The sequence below is a fragment of the Azolla caroliniana genome, unplaced genomic scaffold (genome assembly GCF_043228905.1).
Source record: "Azolla caroliniana isolate FFs.n. ecotype wild unplaced genomic scaffold, voAzoCaro1.0.p SCAF_13, whole genome shotgun sequence".
In the NCBI taxonomy this organism is placed as follows: Eukaryota; Viridiplantae; Streptophyta; class Polypodiopsida; order Salviniales; family Salviniaceae; genus Azolla; species Azolla caroliniana.
This window is the reverse complement of record NW_028230448.1, coordinates 2,362,283-2,381,351: the sequence shown is the minus strand read 5'-3', so window position 1 is coordinate 2,381,351 and position 19,069 is coordinate 2,362,283. Positions and strand designations below refer to the sequence as shown.

The window sequence follows — 19,069 nt, the reverse complement described above, 5'->3', positions numbered from 1 at the left end:
AGCTTTTACTCCAATCCGGCGGTTGCACCACCGGAGCTTGCGACAGCATAACCTTCAACGCTTTGTAGGATTCCTCCTCCGTCTCTGCCCATAGGAAGGGTACCCTATGTACGGCGGTATGTAACGGTGTAGCGAAGTCCGCGAGGTGCCGTATCATCCGACTATGCCACCTTATTTGGCCCAGGAACCGGCTTAAAGCCTTTGCGCTACTTGGTGCTGGTGCATCGAGAATCGCCTTGACTTTATCCGGATCTACCGCGATTCCTTCCTTACTCACCACGTGCCCTAGCAAGTTGCCGCTTGCCACTCCAAAGATGCATTTGGCCGGATTCAGGCTCAATCGGTACTCGCGGCACTTCTCCAAGCACAGCCGGAGGTGATCGAGATGCTCTCCGTGCCGGCTGTAGACCGCGAAATCGTCAAGGAAGACCTGCATAAAACCGGGGATATATTCCCCGAAATTTCCATTATTATCCTTTGAAAGGTCGCTGGAGCCGTCTTTAGTCCGAACATCATCACGACCGCGACGAACACTCCCCATTCCGTGACGAACGCTGTCTTCTCTTGGTCGGCCGGGTTCATTCGTATTTGGTTGTAGCCGCTAAATCCATCCAGGAAGCTGTAAACTTCGTGCCCGGCTACCGCATCTAACACCCCGTCCGTAAATGGTAGTGGAAACGCATCGGTCACTGTTGCGGCATTTAGTTTTCGGTAGTCCACGCATACCCGGATTTTGCCGTTCTTTTTCGGGACCACCACTATCGGACTTAGCCAGGTTGCCTGCTTGACCGGTCGGATAAATCCGACCCGGAGGAGCTTATCAATTTCCTCCTTCACCTTTGCCGCATAATTCGGATTCATCCGGTACTTGCGTTGAGCAATCGGTTTCGCGTCCGTACTTAGGTGAATTTGGTGCTGATAGAGCTGGGGGTCCAGCCCTCGCATGTCTTCGTACGACCACGCAAACACATCCTTGAAGTCTGTTAACAATGCTACCATTGCCTTCTTTTCTTCCTTCGGCAATTCCTTTGCAACATTTACCGGTCGGGGCTTGTCTGCTGTGCCGAGGTCCACCTCCTCTAGTTGGGATGCTTTTACCCTCTGGGATATCGTCATTTCCCTCTCTAGGGATTCCTGCGCTTGTCGCAGTTCCCGGATCGCCGCTTGGTCCGGTTCTTCCGGGGTCGTAATGTACGGTTCTACTGCCGCCGTGATATCCACCTCAAATAGTGGGACGATTTGTGGGTGTTCCTCGAGGTACCGCTCGACTTCCTCGTCCGGTAATCCCTCCAACATGTTAATGCTTTCCGCATACAATGGAGTTGCTTCCTTACTGGTGTTCACCCGTGGTTGCGTCGTTACTCGTACCTTTGTTTTCCCTCGCCGGAATGTGATCATGTTCTTTTGCCAGTTCTGCTTGATATGGGTCGTTCGCAGCCATGGTCGTCCTAGCAGTAGGGGGTACGCGCCTTGTACATTCAGCTGCAGCACCACGGCCGATATCCGGAATACGTGGCCTCCGATCGTTATTTCCAAGTCCCGGATAAGCCCGGTCGATCGGACTGAGCTAGTATCCGCCATGCGTAACCAGAAGGGGCATGGTTCCCATTCCCGGATGCCCAGGTCGTTGCATGTCTGTTGGCTGATGACATTTACCCCGGAGCCTCCGTCAATAATCGTTCCAGCAATTTCCTTTCCTTTCACGATTGCCGTGATCGTCGGGCTACTTGTATCGACCACCGCTGGTCCTTCCTCCGGGATGGAGAAGAATGCCGGTGCTGGCGTCGGCTTCGGTTTGCTGACAGATGCCTGTAGGTCTGCCGTAAATCGTGGCACTAACTGTACGGGCAGGTGCTATGGGCTTCTGACTTCCAGCTACGCGCCCCTTGCAAAGCAGCGAATGGAGGCTGTAGTCCCTATAGGTCGTGCTAACGGAAACACGATTTGACAGTCCTGTAGCGCTTGCCACGTCGGGTTTTCTCCTGGCTGTATGATTTCTTTTTCTTTTGGCATATTTTGGTCTCTTACTTCTGCCGCATTCTGTTCATTGGCCTCCTTGATCCATTGTGTCGCTTGTTTTCTGATTGTCTCCTGGGCTTCCCACTCGGCGGTCTTTCCCTTTGACCGGGTTGTGACCTGTTGTACTTCTGTTATTTCGGCTGTAACCATGTTGACTTCCGGCTGCTTGTCATAGCTTTTGCTTGGGCATTGGTTACTATAGTGGCCTTCCTTCCGGCAGTAATAACAGTACACCTTGTGACTGTTGCTCGTTTCTGCTTTGTCCCCGGTTTGGAGGGTGGGTATGCTCCGGCGGTCGTCTTCGGTTTTTCGGTTATCCGGTACCGATACCGGGTTGTCATTCCTTGCTGCCTCCCGACGTTCTTCTCTTCGGAAAAATCCACGCTTCTGATTCCGTCGGAAATTTCGGTTCCCTTGTCGCCTCTCTTCTCTGCATCGGTCGTATTCCGGGGCTTCGTCTCGGTCGTACCGGTCCCGGGGGTAGCTATCTTTGCGTCTCTCCTCTCGGTCATAGTTGTCGCGTCTTGTGTCAGCGTATCCTTGTCGCCTCTCTTCTCTGCGTCGGTCGTCTTCCGGGGATTCATCTCTGTCGTACCGGTCCCGGGGGTAGCTATCTCTGCGTCTCTCCTCTCGGTCATAGTTGTCGCGTCTTCTATCAGCGTATCTGTTACCGCGTTCGCGTTGGTAGCGGTCGTCTCTCCGGAATCGATCCTCGTCCGGGCTCTAATTGCGCGGTTCTATGTGTCGAACCGGTGCTGCCTGCCGATTTAACAGGTTATATTCGCATCGGTCCGTTGTATGGGCTCGAGCGTTGCAGATCACACATTGTGTCCGCAGGGTGCAGTCCACTGTTGAGTGCCCCGAATTTAGGCATGTTGTGCATTGTAAGGCCTGTCGGAACCTCAGGTCTTCCTCCTTTGGGAGTGCCCGGTGTAACATCCCCATCGACAAGAAGGGGCTAGTCTTGTCCATTTCTAAAACCCGATCAATAACTTGGTCCATTATGCTGGTTTGGAAATCAAGGACTCCGCACATTGTTCGAAGTGGCTCTTTCAGTGCAGCCAGAAAGACTGCTTTGGCTTCGTCTTCGGGTGGTGCTCTTGTCAGTTGGCTGTGCAGGGTCTGGAACCGAATGATGAATTGTGGCATAGTCTCGTTCTCTTCCTGCCGGGTGGTGTAGAACTGCCCAACCAATTCCCTTTGCTCAAATTGTCTGTGAAAAAACCTGAGGAATCTGGCTTTCAAGGCATCGAATGTGGCAAAGGTGCCTGGTAAGTGCTTTGCGTGCCATTGGGCCGCCAGTCCTTCTAAGGTTATGCCGAATTCGGCGATTTTAGATCGTTCGGCTTCGGGCTCCGTCATTCTTTGGGAGATATGGTTGGCTTCCCATGTTTGGAGGAATGCGTACACGTGTGCCTCCGCGTCGGCATCATCCCGGTACTTTGGGTATGGGTACGGCATCGTGTCTTCCAACTGACTCTCCTGTTTCCTCCGCTCTCTGTCCGCTATTGGCGTTGGTGTGAGAACCTTTGGTTCCCCCGCGGGTGTTGCCGGTGTCCGGTCCGTTGGTTCCTCCGCGGGTGTTGTCGGTATCCGCTCCTTCGGTTCCCTCGCGGTTGTTGTCGGTATCCGGTCAGCCTTCCTCGGTGGTTGCCGGTCACCGAATTCCAGGGTTATTTCTTCCTCTGGCGCCGGTGTTACTGAGTCTTCCGACCCCTCGTCCTCCCGGTCGTTTGGTGTGTCGTGGCTGCTTTTATACCGGGATGCAACGGTTCTGTCGCTTTCCGACTCCGCCTCAAGTGTTGCGAATGCTTCCGAGTCCCCGTCGCCCGCGGCGAGCGTCTGCAGTATCGTTTCCGCCTCTTGCAGGCTTGTTATGCTACTGCCTTCGTCGGGGATTTGCAGAACCCGGAACTGCAGTGCTTCTTCTGCGACTCTCCGAAGAGTTTTGGAGAATGACCGATCCCGCCGGATCTCGTCGACGGCTTGCTGCAGGGCTTCCCGTCGTTGCTCGCGTTCGGTGTATCGTCTCCCTCGTTCGGTGATGTGGTCGTCGTTTGGTCTAGACATCCATCCCCCGGTTGTCCTCTGCACTTTGCAGGAATCGTGGTCGCCAAAATAGTGTTGTCTGTCTGGCCGGACTAGCCTCAACACAGGTGTCTATCCGACACTTCTCCAAAGGGGTGGTAAGGATTGGATGCTAGGTTACACGCATAAGATGATTACAATTAAGCACAAACGGTAAACAATACGAGATACAGATAAATACACATTAAATACTATTGTATTACTACCGTCCCAACACTTTACAAATCATCGGATCCTTTTATAGGCATCCGGCAAGGTTACAATCGGTGCGCTTAGGCAACCGACATCCGAATCGGTTCGGATCCGGATCGGTACAACTGTACCGAATCCGTCCCTCCCAATAATAATTCTACTATTATTTACTTCCTATCATCCGATCCGATTCCGCCTTCCCACTTGTCCTTGCTCTTCTGACCGGCCAACATGGCATATGCTTCCACACGCTAACTTTCACAAGGAACTTTCACAAGGAGATTGTTGTAAAAGAGTAAGACATCATGGCATAGGAATTCCTGATAGTGTTGAGATCACCCTTGCAAAGTCAAGCAAGATGCATGGCCTGGCCTAATGTGGGGTAAGACATCCTGAGCGAAATCATCAGAGTGAAGACGTTGCCGAAGAATATCCACAAGGCTTGATTCAAGCGGAGTGGCATAAACTGTTGTTGCTTCCGGCTTTGATGGTCCTAGGAGAATTTGCTTCTGATTCTCAAAGCCGGAATTCCACCCCGAAGTGTGAGATATGATCATCGAGACAGAGCATAAGTTGGTGTGAATCTTGATCTTGTTATTTGTTGTCGTTCACATCGACGCTCAAAAAGACGATTATCGCACCGTATTGCTCGACTAATAGCTTTAGTAAGATATTGTGGATCCTCGGGGAATGTAAGAAGTCATTCATTTACATTGCTAAGAACACCGGAACGAAACTGCTCAATTAGGGCTTGTTCGTCCCAAGAAATATCGCTCGCGATGAGCCAAAAATTGGTTGCATATGTTGATGTTGGCTGATCACCTTGACGTAGTGTACAAATCTTGTTGATCGTGGTTCTTGCCCCATCCGTATCTCCAAAGCAAGCCTTAAATTCTTTGACAAATTCTTCGAAATTATGGAGTAGAAGAGAATTTGTTTCTAATAATGGAGCAAACCACAACAACGCTATGCCAGTCAATAAGGTTCCCACTAACCCAACTCGAGATGCATCTATTGGATAACACGTGGGATGCATTTGAATTACGAACCGCACTTGATTCAAGAAACCTCGGAAATGCGCCCTCGAACCATCAAATTTAACGGGAAGGCTGATTTTGGGCTCCTTGATAATTCCTTGACCTCCGCCCCTTTGTTGTTGTAAAATTATGATTGTTGTCTCTAGTTCTTGCACCCGTCGCGTAAACTCCTCTTGTTGTTGTTGCTTCTCCACAGTAACCTTTTGTAGATCTCCAAGAAGACGTTGATTCTCTAATTCAAGAGATGCGAACTTGGATTTAAGTTTCTCCATTTCAACAACAAGGGTGAGATATTCTTTTGAGTTAATGGCAGCCATGGTTTCGTGATGTTTATAGAGGAGGATAAAGGAGAGAGAGGAATTCGAATCAAACGGTCAGAACCAAGATAGAAGACAGAGTGATAGAAGAAAGATATAACGAGATCACAAGAAGAGAGGAATGAAATGATAAGAGAAGAATGACTGTATTAAATTGAATGTTTGGAATATAGTTTTGATTTGGATTGAAGTAATTTTTTCATGAAACAATGCTATTTTTTTATCTAGATTTTGGCCTTCAAAAAAAAGCACGTTTAATTGAATGGCACGTTTAACCGAAGTTTTATTCTATATAAGTAAAAGATGAAAATAATAATTCAAGAGAAGGTTAGAAAGAGAGTGTCGTAGAGTTGAATGTCTTCAATCCTCTCCCTCTTTCTAACGTGAATTAACCCACAACAACTCAGTATGACGTAACTACACTCGTAATAAAAGTAGGATGATTATAGGGAGTGGTCAATAACACGTGTACACATTGACCCTCCTGGAATCAAGGATAGACACATATGCACTCTTCGTCACTAGAGTAATAAATGTCATGGCCGAACTAGTGTGATGAAAGATAGAGTTAGCTAACAAATTGGATGTTGTAACCGAAGCGGGACAGAGCCAACTCTTGGAGTAAAAGTTGTGGTTGGAGCAAGAATGAACGTTGGAGTAGACATTGAAGTTTTTCATACTAGGCCTATATAAGGAAGGGCATCGACTCCTAGATGAGAGGAATTAGTTACAAACTGACAACATGTTGATGAGAGCATAATGGACTAAATTTGCCATCTATCATCGGGTTGTGTGATTCAATCCAAGGTGATCAAAGGATAATAAGATGTTGTAGAGAGAAAGCTAATCACCAAGCAAGCGAGGTTGATGGTTTATCAATTTTCGTTGTAGCAAGACATGTGTTTGCAATCAGAATTCTTGTGTATTCTTCTACAACATTTGATTGAGTATTATAATTAAGGGGTGGTGTAAAGGTCAATACTCAATAGAACTAATCCCCGTAAAGTTCCATGCTCTACATACCCTTAATCATTGATAAGGTATTGGCAAGAAGTCCTTTCTTTATCCAAGTGGGTATTCCCATCTCGTAAAGTGAAACGTAACTCCTAGTTACATGATGCAATATGTTTACTGTGCATTACACCAACATGTACGTTTAATTGATTGAAGTTGCAAACTCTATCATTAAGGTAGGGCCACTTAAATATGTGGATAGAAGAGCAATAGTGCTTAGATTGGTGTTTACAAGGAAGAGCTCAAATTTTCAAGTAACCGCTAAGATTTATTTGGCATTGTTACTCCATGGGATCACTTCAAGGTTGAATGAAATTTGGCATGTAATCAAAACTCACCGTGGGTGGGGGAATATCCTATAGTGTAAGTTCTAGAATTTCAAGCAAATATCTTTATTTGGAGAGTAGTGATTGGGTTTATCTTGAGTATCAATCCTAAATACGCAATGACAAATAAATTCTTTTCTTGCACATTTCAATCGGAAGGAAATACTCTCTATTTCTTACATTGTCTAATCATTAGCAAGGTTCTAGTATGTCTTAAAATGCGTAAAACATAACCTTACCAAACCGTAAGGTCCTTACTCAGCCAAAACTAAATCTTAAATAGCCTAGATGTATTATTGGTTGTTCATCAAGCTGTAATGAATAGGATTTATATAAATCTCTATCAATGGATGCAATAAATGTAGAACGTAGAAAAGGGGCTCTTTTGAAATTAATACGTAGAAAGGAGTTTAGAGTAAAGTGATGTATAAAGACATAAATATTAAACAGAATCATTATCACATTATCATCAATGGGCGTTTGGTCTAGTGGTATGATTCTCGCTTTGGGTGCGAGAGGCCGCGAGTTCGATTCTCGCAACGCCCCAGTTTGGCCAATTTTGTGGAGGTTTATACACCTCATTATGCTTGAAGGTTTTTTTAATACTATCAACAACGGTAGGTCCTTCCTTGCTTTTAAATTTCACAAAGGCAAAAACCTTTAATATTTCATGTTCCTATACTAAAGTCAACTACCATTGTGTTGGCATCATTATCCATAACCACCAAATTTATTCATCACAGCATTCATGCCTTGTCGCTAATGTGACCATTATATGATAGAATCTCATGTCCATGAGTATTGGATATCCAACAAGATTTAGGTGAAAGAGTCACATTAGTTTTAAATGTCCATCCGTGTATATTCAGTGTGTGATGGAAGCCATATCCTTTGTTGATAAGCCATCGATCGTTCCACATAATGAGATCCTCTTCACAAAGCTATCAGTTTTGTAGGGAATGTGACCAAGCATCAATGAGTGTATTGTGTGGTCTGTTTTTCTTGATATGTTGGTCAAGGATTATATGGTGCAATAATAGACTTTTAAATGATAGGATAATAGCCCATTTGTATTTCTTCCATCTATATTTATATTGGCATATAGTTATGACTATATTTCCACACAAGGAAAGCTCAAATGCAAGTCTTATTTGTGGGCAATCCTTTTTTCCAAGCATGAAATTAGCACCATGGGCCACGACACCTTGTTTGATAACACCCCATCCTCTTATCATTTTCCTCAATTTCATGTGCAAAGATTGAAATGGTAGAAAACACAAGTACAGAGACACAACATTTAATGTGGAAAACCCGGAAAGGGAAAAACCACGGGAGTCCACAAACTCCTAACTTTATCACTATGGTAGGAGGAATATTGTTGATGGGTGGGGGGTGGAGCCAGAGACAAAATTTAACGTAGACAAACCTAAAAGGGAAAAACCACGGGAGTCCACAAACTCTGAACTTGATCACTATGGTAGGAGGAATAAATTGATGGGTGGGGGTGGAGCCAAGATTTAACGTGTAAAACACGGAAAGGGAAAAACCACGGGAGTCCTCAAACTTTGAACTTTATCGCTATGGTTGGAGGAATATTGTTGATGGGTTCGAATGTGAGAGGATAGAGAGAGAGAAAGAGATACACATAGAGAATGAGAGGCAAAATCGAGACAAGCACAAGTTCAGGGGTAACTTCACTATATTTTTCCTTTTCATGCCCCATGGGTGGGGGTTTATATATAGTACAAAAAGCCAAATGGGGGTAGTTACATCTACTTACCCTTGTCTCTCACATTTGTACACATGCACACAAATAGCCAAATGTGCATGTGTACACACTCTTCCTCACACTCAAACATTAACATTTCATGTTACACATTACACACATTACCCATTACACCGTAGCTTCTTGTTCCTTTCGTTCTTCTTCTTTCTCTCCTCTTTGTTTTCGTGGTTCTGCTTTCTTCTTCTTTCATTCTTTCGTTTGCTTCTTCTCTTCCAATATGCGCTCAGTCCATTATGGTGGTGGTGGTGACCATTGTCTTCTTCCTCCTCTTTCCATCTTTTATTCGAGCGACGTTCAGAACGTCAACTAATGTCACAACCAAGAACGGATCAAACATATGCTTCAGTAGTAGCCTTGACACCTACGAGCACTACCCAAACTTCACACATGATTCCATCAACTGGTCCAAGTCCAATGGAGATCATGAGCAAGAATGAACATTGGAGTAGACATTGAAGTTTCCCATACTAGGCCTATAAAAGGAAGGTCATCGACTCCTAGATGAGAGGAATTAGTTACAAACTGACAACATGTTGATGAGAGCATAATGGACTAAATTTGCCATCTATCATCGGGTTGTGTGATTCAATCCAAGGTGATCAAAGGATAATAAGATGGTGTAGAGAGAAAACTAATCACCAAGCAATCGAGGTTGATGGTTTATCAATTTGCGTTGTAGCAAGACATGTGTTTGCAATCAGAATTCTTGTGTATTCTTCTACAACATTTGATTGAGTATTATAATTAGGGGGTGGTGTAAAGGTCAATACTCAATAGAACTAATCCCCGTAAAGTTCCATGCTCTACATACCCTTAATCATTGATAAGGTATTGGCAAGAAGTCCTTTCTTGTAATCAAAACTCACCGTGGGTGGGGGAATATCCTATAGTGTAAGTTCTAGAATTTCAAGCAAATATCTTTATTTGGAGAGTAGTGATTGGGTTTATCTTGTGTATCAATCCTAAATACGCAATGACAAATAAATTCTTTTCTTGCACATTTCAATCGGAAGGAAATACTCACTATTTCTTACATTGTCTAATCATTAGCAAGGTTCTAGTATGTCTTAAAATGCGTAAAACATAACCTTACCAAACCGTAAGGTCCTTAGTCAGCCAAAACTAAATCTTACATAGCCTAGATGTATTATTGGTTGTTCATCAAGTTGTAATGAATAGGATTTATATAAATCTCTATCAATGTATGCAATAAATGTAGAACGTAGAAAAGGGGCTCTTTTGAAATTAATACGTAGAAAGGAGTTTAGAGTAAAGTGATGTATAAAGACATAAATATTAAATAAAATCATTATCACATTATTATCAATGGGCGTTTGGTCTAGTGGTATGATTCTCGCTTTGGGTGTGAGAGGCCGCGAGTTCGATTCTCGCAACGCCCCAGTTTGGCCAATTTTGTGGAGGTTTATACACCTCATTATGCTTGAAGGTTTTTTTAATACTATCAACAACGGTAGGTCCTTCCTTGCTTTTAAATTTCACAAAGGCAAAAACCTTTAATATTTCATGTTCCTATACTAAAGTCAACCACCATTGTGTTGGCATCATTATCCATAACCACCAAATCTATTCATCACAGCATTCATGCCTTGTCGCTAATGTGACCATTATATGATAGAATCTCATGTCCATGAGTATTGGATATCCAACAAGATTTAGGTGAAAGAGTCACATTAGTTTTAAATGTCCATCCGTGTATATTCAGTGTGTGATGGAAGCCATATCCTTTGTTGATAAGCCATCGATCGTTCCGCATAATGAGATCCTCTTCACAAAGCTATCATTTTTGTAGGGAATGTGACCAAGCATCAATGAGTGTATTGTGTGGTTATGCTCAAGAATAGCATGAGGAGTTGCAACAATCAACCCTGGCTATGCAAAGAGTGAACGAAGACTATGGTGGATCGGATGGTGAAAATGAGTTGGGTGGAAAGAATGGTTGTGCTCGAAATGGAGAGACAAAGTGGGCATAGCAAGAGAAACGGAGGGTACTACAAGTAAAGAAGACTTACGAGGGCCAGTAACCGGAAACCGGGTAGAGCAGGTAACTGAAAATCGGCGAACAGATGGAGCCATCAACCGAAAACGACTAGTGACGAAACCAACCAGGCGGAGACCGGACGGAGAAGGCTAACAATCACCGACAACTTCTGCACATGCCGGAGGATTTGTGGTTTCGGAGGGGGCGAGTGTCGTAGTGTATTTAGTACACTACATGAAAATAATATAAAATAACCGATTGAATAAATATGAAGAAAAAAGAAGAAAATATCAAACTAAGCATTACATACACAGGGCAAGATTCGAACATTGCACCTTCATGTTAATAACGTAATGTCTTACCATTTCGCTAGCTTTTCATTAGTGTTAAATAGGAGATGTCCCACATAAAAATGCAAGTTCACGCTAGGATAAACTTTACAAAAACACATGATAAAACAAAAAGCTACACATGCACCTGTAGCGTGCATGAACACTATAGTCAATAAAAAACGCAGAAATTAGAAAAAGCATGATCACTTTAGAAAAAGGATGTTAAATAAAGCATATAGTCGATTGATAGGAAAAGCATAAAGTTTAAGCATGGATTGTGAAGACTCTCTCATCACCATATAAGGATGGGGAGCACAATGTAATAAGTGTGTGGATTATTTGGAAATTGGATATATTTCCTAAAACACCAATTAACAAACTATATTTGTGGGATTCACGACATAATCTATACTTGTGGGATTCACAAGTTCTTTTTAATCTCTTTCAATCTTCTACATATTCTTCTTGGGTCTTTGAATAAACCAGTAGATCATTCAAATAGATGATCAAACAATCATCCAAAAGATCTCGGAATATATCATTAGCCATGTGCTGGAAGACTGTCGGTGCATTAGTGAGGCCGAACGGCATGACCGTATACTCGAAATCCCCATATTTGGTGCGAAACGCGGTCTTCCATTCGTCTCCTGGTCGGATCCGTACGAGGTTATATGATCCCCGTACGGGAATGGAACCACTAATGGGCTACACAGATCTAGGGCTGTCCAACCAAACGGCTCCTATTTTGGCTGGACTTAGTCTTTTTACTCTTCTTCTAACTGACTAAGGACATCAAATCTGTTCGCTAGATCTGGGCTATTAGTACTATTAGGACTATCTGATATCCCTACTGAAATAGGCTCGGGTTTAGTACAATTAGAACTAACGACTATTTGGTTTACCTGTCTTCTTGGCCTATGGGGGCAATTTATTGCAATATGTCCTGGTCCACCGCAGTAAAGACATAGTCGATTTGTATGGCGTCGCTGCTTTTCTTCATCGGATAATGGCCCTCGACGACGTGTAGTGTCAATCTCCATCGGAGTCGGAGTATTCGCTGGAGGCGCATTATATGACTCCCTTGGAAAAGGTCTTGCTACCACTGATGCGTAGGTGGGCTCTGATCTTGCCCTCGGCATCTGTAGGTGTCGTTCCAAACGTCGCTCAAAGAGGCAGTTGTCACATCTCACCGCGCGAGTGATTGCTTCTGTTAAGGACTTTGGCTCTTCGGGGATGATCAAGAGTAAATCCTTCACGTCGTTGCGTAAACCATAACGGAATTGCTCCATCAACGCTTGATCCTCCCAAGGGATATCGGCGGCGAGTAGGCGAAAATCTGCAGCGTATGCGAAGGCTGGACAGTCACCTTGGCGTAATCGCTGAATTTTGTTAATTGCGGTCCTGATGCTGTCAATATCTCCGAAACATGCTTTAAACTCACCTAGAAACTCTTCAAAATTGTTGAGTAACGGAGATTCCTTTTCTAATAGTGGAGCGAACCATGCCAACGCTGAGCCACTAAACAAAGTGCCTACTAAACCCACTCGTGATGCATCGGTGGGATACTGGGAAGGATGCATTTGAATAACTAATCGTACCTGGTTAAGGAACCCTCTAAACTGCGATCGCGTTCCATCGAACTTCGTGGGAAGGCCAATCTTGGGTTCTTTATAAATCCCTTGTGTTCCGGGCCCTTGTTGTTGCATCGCTATGATGGTTGCTTCGAGTTGTTGCACGCGTAACGCAAGTTCCCCATGCTGTTGTTGCGTTTGCTGCTTTTCTAAGGAGATTTGCTGAAGATCCCCCAGCAACCGTTGGTTTTCTTGTTCCAAAGCATGGAACTTCTCTTTCAAGCATTGAAATTCCGAGAAAACAGATTGATATTCTTCAGCGCTAACAGTGGCCATGGGATGAAAGAAAAGAGGAATAAGAGATTAGTAGGAAATGAGAGAGACAAAAGGTAGAGAAATCGGTTCAGACTGTCAGGAACAGTACTAAGACAGAAAAGGACTTAGTACTAAAAGAAGTGTTAGTGCTAAGAAAGGTGAAGAACTCTCGAGAGAAGGAAAGAGTGAGTGAGAGGGAGAGAGAGAGAGAGTGATGATAAGAAAAGATATATATTATGTGAAGAAAACGTATAGTAGCTAGGAGGCTTAAGACTGGCGTTGAACCGATTTGGTTCGAAATAATACCTTGTGCCTCCTTTTATAGTGTTCTAAGGAATACTCCTGAAGTTTCTAGAATGTTCCAGACAAATCTGGAATATACATCAATTTTCTATAATAAAACATAAATGAAAATAATATTCTACGTATTACAATGTATAATCTAATGGTCAAGAGCTCGACCCATGTAGCATAAGGTCATTGGTTCGAGTCTTGCCATATCATGATTCCAATCACTCGACCGAACATCAATTACCCGGTCGGAGTGATCAACCAGTTCATGCAAATGCTGACCGTTGAGCACCTTTAGTGCGCACACTAGATATTCTTGTATGTTAGCGGCACAAAGGACCGGGGACTATTATACCGACATGGTATCGCTGGGAAGCTAGTCGGATATACCAATGCTGATTGGGCTGGTGATAATTCGGATCGCTAATCCACCTCCGGTTACATGTTTTCTCTTGGTAGTGTGGTTGTTGCGTGTAGCAGCAAAAAGCAGCCAAGAGTGGCTCCGTCGAGCATTGAGGCTGAATACCCGGGTGCTACCATCGCCACCTGTGAAGGGCCTAAAAACGGAAGACGAGTTGGAGACTACCAACTCGGACAAAACCTGGATTGAATCGGAGGAAGTTGATTCGGTTCAAGATTCGGAGAAGAAAATATCAAAATAAGAATTACATGCATAGGGCAAGATTCGAACCTTGCACCTCCATGTTAATAATGTAATGTCTTACCATTTCACTAGCATTTCATTAGTGTCAAAAAGTAGATGTCCCACATAAAATCGTAAGTTCACGCTAGGATAAACTTTAGAAGAACGCATGATAAAAGAAAAGGCTACACATGCACATGTAGCATGCATCATCACTATAGTCAATAAAAAACGCACATATTAGAAAAAGCATGTTCACTTTAGAAAAAGCATGTTAAATAAAGCATATAGTCTATTGATAGGAAAAGCATAAAGTTTAAGCATGGATTGTGAAGACTCTCTCATCACCATATAAGGATGGGGAGCACAATGTAATAAGTGTGTGGATTATTTGGAAATTGGATATATCTCCTAAAACACCAATTAACAAACTATATTCGTGGGATTCACGACATAATCTATACTTGTGGGATTCACAAGTTCTTTTTAATCTCTTTCTTTCAATCTAAATACATATTCTTATCTAAATATTGATTAATCGAATACAATACACTCTTGGGATTGATGATATTTCTTTCTCTCTATCTAATAATCTATCCATAGCGATAAACTTGTCTCAAATTCTTATTCTTCCTAGTCCAAAACCCCAGCGGTTCCCACCCGACTCACGCAACGATTTGGCGCTGAAAGGCACGACACATTTGGTGAACCCGACGTGAAAGCGGGTGGCAAGGAGATGGAGAATCAACAAGAGGCGATGACCATAATGATGATGATAATTTAGCGGATGCAACAAGAGCAACGTGCGATGTCGGAGATAAAGTCGGCAATAGAGTGGTTTGTGCAAAGAAACGAACAATTCAACGGAAATGATGTGTCACGCTATCTAGGTGAATACAAGGTAGCGTTTAGGCGATGTGGGATACTGGAAGGATTGCAAGTGATATCCTTCAGCCGGGTAGTCACAGATGGGTTACAAGAGAAAATCTACAAGATATGGCAACAAAACCCAACATGGGGGTCCTTTGAAGAAGCTTTACGAGAGGCATAGGACTACGAGAGATTTAAGGGACGAGATCGGCGAGCGTTCGATGAATGGGTGGCATCGGAGAAGACCCACCGAAGTGCAACGGAAGCATTCCTAGAGTTCGAGCATCGTGACGGGAACTCAACGCTCCCTTTGTGCAACGCTCGGCCACAACCGAGCTTAGGATCATACACAGAAAACGGGAAACAAATGCACGACACAAAGGAGAGAAAAGGTAGAGAGGATGTTTACGTGGAAAACCCAAACTGAGGGAAAAACCACGGCAGCCTACAGGCTGCAAACTATCACTATATTGGAATGTACAAACAGTGAGTTCACGGAGGCAACGACCTCGTGCTCACGATCTTCGCCACAGGCGGCGGTTACAACAGAGGCAACGACCTCGTTCTCTCTCTCTCTCAACCTGTACACTGTTACACGCTCTCTCTTCTTGCACCAACAAGAAAATAACAACTACAACTCATCTTAAAAGTTTGCCCTAAGTCATATTTATACTAATATGACTTTTCGGCTATTTACAAATATAGCCTCGATGGACTCTCAGAAACATATTTACGAATATGTCTCTTCATCCGGTTCATACCGGGTCTGCACCATCCGGCTCTCCGTAGCTGGGTACTCCTCATCTGTTTCATACTGGGTCTATATCATCCGGCTCTCCGTAGCCGGGTATTCCTCATCCGGTTCATACCGGGTCTACACCATCCGGCTCTCCGTAGCCAGGTACTCCTCATCCGGTTCATACTGGGTCTGTATCATATGGCTCTCCGTAGCCGGGTACTCCTCTTCCGATTTCGGCCTCGGCCTATCGGCCTCGGCTTCCGATTGTTCGTCGGCACTGTTCTTCTCCATTCCCATCCGGAGGGACCCGTCTCCCAACACACCGTTTTGCTCGACTCTCGGAGCGGGAACAACAATTGGTGGGGGAGTATAAAGTCCTAATGTTTGTAAGATCGATTGATCGGAAAGAAAAGATGGACATCGGGATCGAGCTTAAAGATGATGATGGTGCAAACGGTCTTACCGAGGATTGGGCCGAAGTCGGAAGGGTATGTGGGAGACATGATGAGAGGAATATGAAAATCTTGTCAACAAGTACATGGCTCATGAAGGATGGTCGATTGAGGACAAACGATGTAGCCGACATGAAGGCCGAAATACAATATGAAGGTACCACGGGAGAGGGTGTAGAACAAGATACCCTCTTGTCTTGCGAAAGAATGATAGCGAACGATAAGGCTCATAAGCTAAGAGTGGCGAACACCACTTCAAGTGTAGAAGAAGATTTCGGGATACGAGTGTTCAAGACATTGGTTGAGAAAGAGGTAAGCACAATAGATACTTTCATAATTGATGGAGATAAAGAGTGCGAGGCAGACTTGATTAAGGAAGTCGCACAAAACATTACATCGAATCGGAGGTGGCTATGGACGAATCAATGTACGATGACCATATCGAGAATTTACCATCACCAATTCCTGAGACTCTGGCAGTTGCATCTGGAAGGCAATGTGACACCGAAGAGACGGAGAGAAAACAATGGTCGAAGACGATGCATATGATGGAGAGATAGCCGAGAAGGTGGCTATGGGTGAAACGATGGAGGACGATAATACCGAGGAATCCTACCCAGTAATTCTAGAGACTTCGGCGGTTGTGTCCGAGAACCAACGTGAGACCAGAGAGATGGGAGGTGGGAGCAAAGAATGTAAAGCCGAAAGTGGGTCCGGACGCAAGATGATCCGGCCGGAATTCCGGTCTAAACGAAAGCTAAACCAAGCGGAAGTGGATTCGGACAAAATCCAATTTGTCGAGTTCCATGCGGACGGAAATCATTCCAACCAAAAGCCGACTAGACGAGACCGATCCGGAAAGAAATGCCGGAGGTCGAACCGGTCGAGGTCGGTGAAAACAAGGAAAAGGAAGCAAATACTAATAAAAACCGATCAGTCTAAACCGATCCGAAAGGGGGCCGAATCGGTAAAAACCAATCAACCAACTCCAAATCGGAACGGAAGCCGATCCAACCGAAAGACGATCGGACGACACCGATTTGGAAAGAAGCTAATCCGACTCAACCGGAGATTCGAAGAGAATTCGACATTGATAAAGACAAGGACAACGCCAAGTAAAGGCACTACCACGGATAAGAAGGACCAAGCGGGGCAAGCAAATTTGACAAGACATGAATGGTTATGCTCAAGAAGAGCACGAGGAGTTGCGACAATCAACCATGGCTATGCAAAGAGTGAACGAAGACTATGGTGGATCGGATGGTGAAAATGGGTTGGGTGGAAAGAATGGTTGTGCTCGAAATGGAGAGACAAAGTCGACATAACGAGAGAAACGGAGCGTACTAAAAGTAAGGAAGAATTTCGAGGGCCAGTAACCGGAAACCGGGTTGAGCAAGCAACTGAAAACCGGCGAACAGATGGAGCCGGCAAACGAAAACGACTAGTGACGAAACCAACCAGGTGGAGACCAGACACAGAAGGCTAACAATCACCGACAACTTCGACACATGCCGGAGGATTTGTGGTTTCGGAGGGGGCGAGTGTCGTAGTGTATTTAGTACACTACATGAAAATAATATAAAATAACCGATTGAATAAATATGAAGAAAAAAGAAGAAAATAACAAACTAACCATTACATGCACATGGCAAGATTCGAACCTTGCACCTCCATGTTAATAATGTAATGTCTTACCATTTCACTACCATTTCATTAGTGTTAAAAAGTAGATGTCCCACATAAAAATGCAAGTTCACGCTAGGATAAACTTTACAAAATCACATGATAAAACAAAAAGCTACACATGCACCTGTAGCGTGCATGAACACTATAGTCAATAAAAAACGCAGAAATTAGAAAAAGCATGATCACTTTAGAAAAAGCATGTTAAATAAAGCATATAGTCTATTGATAGGAAAAGCATAAAGTTTAAGCATGGATTGTGAAGACTCTCTCATCACCATATAAGGATGGGGAACACAATGTAATAAGTGTGTGGATTATTTGGAAATTGGATATATTTCCTAAAACACCAATTAACAAACTATATTCGTGGGATTCACAACATAATTTATACTTGTGGGATTCACAAGTTCTTTTTAATCTCTTTCTTTCAATCTTTTACATATTCTTATCTAAATATTGATTAATCGAATACAATACACTCATGGGATTCACGAAATTTCTATATCTCTTTCTAAGAATCTATCCATAACTATAAACTCGTCTCAAATACTTTCTCTTCCTAGTCCAAAACCCCAATGGTTCCCACCCGAGTCACGCAACGATCGATTGTCGACGCTGCAAGGGCAATGGAGGAGGAGAAGAGCATGCCCAAATTCTACTAGGCTGAAGTGGTTCTACATCCAAAACCGGATCCAGGACGAGGTGTCGGCACATGAGTTGTATTTCGGGCAAAAGCCGAATTTGACATACCTTCGGATCTTTGGTAGCATAGCATATGTGCATGTACCGGATGAGCAGCGTAAGAAGCTGGATACGATGTCGGAGAAGTGCATCCTAGTGGGTTACTCGCATGAGCAGAAGGTGTATAAGTGTTATAACCCCCAGACTAAATAGGTACGAGTAAGTTGAGTTGTCGAGTTTGATGAGTCGGCATAATGGTACTCCCTACCGACTCCAAGTCCTGACGAAGACCCGATTCCGGAGGATGAAGCTAGTTAATCTAGAGGGGTTCAAGAAGAAGATGAAGGATTCGGTACTCTAGATGAGAGTCTGATCTCATTCTGGCTAAGTGGCTGAGTCGGGATGACCAGTCAGATGAAGAACCAGCGAGTAGTGGAGAATTTGTCGTGCTCTCCCCACGCAAGAAACCGAGGAGACGGTTCACGCAAAAGGAGAAGGGGAAGAAGAAGATGCCGAAATACAATACCAGCACTAAAGGGATGGACCAGAACAAATCTTACCCCGGAAAGAAAGCAGGCGGATCTTCAGAAAGGAATTCTGAATCGGCCAAGAAGGGCCTCAAACCGGGTAACAGAAAGTTACGCCGGTCAACCGGTGCAAGGCCTGGTTAGTGGCAAAGGGATACGCATAGACCGGCGGAATCAACTACGA

General features: G+C 44.1%; 2 non-coding genes across 2 annotated transcripts; both read left to right on the top strand.

Annotated features, from left to right (window-relative positions):
• Window positions 1-7,467: 7,467 nt before the first annotated feature.
• On the top strand, window positions 7,468-7,539 carry TRNAP-UGG (transfer RNA proline (anticodon UGG)). Its single transcript has one exon. It is a non-coding gene; the product is annotated as a tRNA-Pro (tRNA).
• Window positions 7,540-10,107: 2,568 nt separating this feature from the next.
• On the top strand, window positions 10,108-10,179 carry TRNAP-UGG (transfer RNA proline (anticodon UGG)). Its single transcript has one exon. It is a non-coding gene; the product is annotated as a tRNA-Pro (tRNA).
• The last annotated feature ends 8,890 nt before the right edge of the window (window positions 10,180-19,069 follow it).